The 2,033-nt window shown below is 42.6% G+C and overlaps 1 non-coding gene across 1 annotated transcript; it reads left to right on the top strand.

Moving 5' to 3' along the window:
• Positions 1 to 608: 608 nt before the first annotated feature.
• trnar-ucg (transfer RNA arginine (anticodon UCG)) lies at positions 609 to 697 on the top strand. The gene is given in 2 exon segments: positions 609 to 645; positions 662 to 697. It is a non-coding gene; the product is annotated as a tRNA-Arg (tRNA).
• Positions 698 to 2,033: the final 1,336 nt, after the last annotated feature.

The following is a 2,033-nucleotide window of genomic DNA, read 5'->3' as shown; positions in this document are numbered from 1 at the left end:
GTAACCAGGCTGCTGGTGAGACGGTCCCGTCTTCTCAATCAAAAGCCTTTTATTTTACTACAGTGATTCCCAGATTCCCAGCTGGTCTGTTGAGGATTTTGTTTTCACAGAAATATCTTGTTAAATACAAATCTGATTCTAACATGTCAGTAACAGGACAGAATGGTAAACTTTTAAAAGGATGAAGCAACTATTTCAGTGTCTTCTCACTGTCCCCCTGAAGCCTGTGTGAAGGGGAATTACCAATAGTCTGTAATTTATTACTTCCACACCGAGTTTGAGTTATTTGTCGCGTGAAAGATTGCTGAACGGAGTCTTTTACTGTCAGTTACGGATGAGAAGTTGACAAAAATTGGCAAAATAAAGCTGTTCATAAAGTAGCACCATCAATTTGAGTCGGTAAAAGCAAAATTGTGTTTTAAAAGTTTATTTAAACCGCGACGGGAAAATAGATTTTTATGTACTTTTCCAGTCGATCACTTCTTTTCCACAGTGAAATTGGCAGCTTTCACAAATTCAAATATTCTGCCAGGTTGACAGGTTCAACCAATGATTTTTTGTATTTTGTGCTTCGAGATTCTCTGATTGAATCATTCATGTAAGCTAATGGCTGTGTGGCCTAATGGATAAGGCGTCTGAATTCGGTGCATTTTATGATGTTATCAGAAGATTGCAGGTTCGAGTCCTGCCATGGTCATTTTGACCCAAAGGGATTTGGGGATTGAGTCGGGGACTGAACAGATTGGAAACCCGACATGGACTTAATGGGGCGAATGGCCTTCTCATGTGCTGTCACTGACTTTATCAGAAGAGGGTGACCAATCAGAAGTGGGCTGGGGTGACAGCGGGTTCAAACTGCAGGAATTCCAGGTCCCTGAATGACTGAGCTGAAACTGATCAGTTTCACTGCAGGAAACACCGTCTCGGGGGAAATAACATCACAAATAATACCATTTGACTAATTATTCAATTATAAAACAATGGGCAGATGTGAAGGTGTGATGTTACTTTTCACTGTGAGGGGAGAATCCACCATCTGGATAAATCAGCAACTTTATAACATCGTCTGTACGTTTAGAAAAGAAACGATGAAAACTCTCCCCATAACCCTGGTGCGGTGGAAAGGCTCGATTCAGAGATTGGAATCTAACGAGAGCACAACATAAATCATTAACTGATATTTTCGGCATAAAACACACCCCAGCTCCCGTTCCCATGTCACTGCTGTCCCGATGAGGCGGTGGGTGACTCTGAAAAGAGACTTTGTTTTGTGTTTCTGCAGGAAAACCACAAAGCTCCTCCCAGGCAGTGAAACTCATCTTCCCAGACACTCCATACCAGATTGAAACAGAAAACACAAAGACAGTGAGAAAGTTCCAGAGAGTTACTGAGCATTAAAACCAATGAAATAAACCAATTCTAGAGAGATGTTGGTGCAGTTTTTTCAGAGCGATTGTGGGTGGCTCTTAAAAGAGCCGTTGTGTTTCGAGTGTTTTCACTACACGGTGGAGTTTTACTTGGAGTTGATGTACTTGGTCACTCACTTTGTCCCTTCTCACATTCCGAGCGCTTTGTTGGGTGGAAATATTTTTTCAGGCAGTTTCAACAGCTCAGAGCCGACATTGAGTCAGAAACCAGAAATGGGAGTACGGGACACAGACAAGGAATTTACGCTGGACCTTTATAAATCTCACTGGTTATAGGCCTCAGTTAGAGCGTTGTGTCTAATTCCATGCTCCACACTTTAGCAGGAATGTCAAGGCCTCAGAGAGGGTGCAGAGGAGATTTACTGGAATGGTATCAGAAATGCAGGAATTCAGCTAATGTGGAAAGAATAGGGGTCTGGGGTGTGTGAAGCTGGGGTCCTTGTTCTTGGAGCAGAATGGCAGTTAATAGTTGTGTTCAACATTGTGAAGAGTTTTTATAAGAATAAAGAAGTTTGACTGCAATTAGACAGAGCCTTGGTGAGATCACACATTATGGGCGGCACAGTGGCGCAGTAGTTAGCACCGCAGCCTCACAGCTCCAGCAAC

Source organism: Heterodontus francisci, unplaced genomic scaffold (genome assembly GCF_036365525.1).
Source record: "Heterodontus francisci isolate sHetFra1 unplaced genomic scaffold, sHetFra1.hap1 HAP1_SCAFFOLD_58, whole genome shotgun sequence".
Lineage (NCBI taxonomy): Eukaryota > Metazoa > Chordata > Chondrichthyes > Heterodontiformes > Heterodontidae > Heterodontus > Heterodontus francisci.
The sequence above is the reverse complement of the archived record's forward strand: the minus strand, read 5'-3'. Positions and strand labels throughout refer to the sequence as shown.